A 480-nucleotide genomic window follows, 5' to 3' on the forward strand; every position below is an offset into this window, starting at 1 on the left:
CGATGCGCGGGACTCCAGGGCGGCAGCCTCAGTTTCCCCCGCTCTGCCGCAGGGTCAGACCCTCCCCGGCCCCTCCCGGGGATGTCGCCAGGATCCCGCACACATAAGCTGCCCCAAGCGAAGCCACAGATCTCATCGCTGGGAGAGTCGCCAACAAAACTCCTCCGCGGTTCAAACACAGGCAACAGGAAGTTCGGGGCTGGGACGGCGCGGGAGGCCCGACGCGTGTGGCGGGACGGCGCCCCGCGGGAGAGGAGGCGTTAGGAGCACCCGCCGCGCCCGGCGCCCTGCGGAGCGGGACTCCACCACCGACCAGTGAGTGCGGGGCCTGGCGCCGAGAGCTCACCATCCTCCCAAACCCTCGGCCCGTCCCGTCCCCCCCAAACAAAGCCCCGGAGCCCGCACCTCAGACACCCGGGCGAGGGCCAGGAGAGCGGCTTGGGGGACGGGCTCTGCGCCCCCGGCTCCGTCTCCAGGGCC

At 72.1% G+C, this 480-nt stretch overlaps 1 protein-coding gene across 2 annotated transcripts in view; it reads left to right on the plus strand.

Moving 5' to 3' along the window:
• The first annotated feature begins 209 nt into the window (after window positions 1–209).
• The window catches only part of YES1 (YES proto-oncogene 1, Src family tyrosine kinase), a 48404-nt gene continuing 48133 nt past the window's right edge, over window positions 210–480 (plus strand). For both annotated transcript variants that reach the window (XM_006761870.2, XM_015562705.1), the window contains exon 1: window positions 210–315. The gene's annotated coding sequence lies outside the window, so the exon portion shown is untranslated. The remainder of the gene's footprint in view (window positions 316–480) is intronic.

The sequence above is a fragment of the Myotis davidii genome, unplaced genomic scaffold (genome assembly GCF_000327345.1).
Source record: "Myotis davidii unplaced genomic scaffold, ASM32734v1 scaffold96, whole genome shotgun sequence".
Lineage (NCBI taxonomy): Eukaryota > Metazoa > Chordata > Mammalia > Chiroptera > Vespertilionidae > Myotis > Myotis davidii.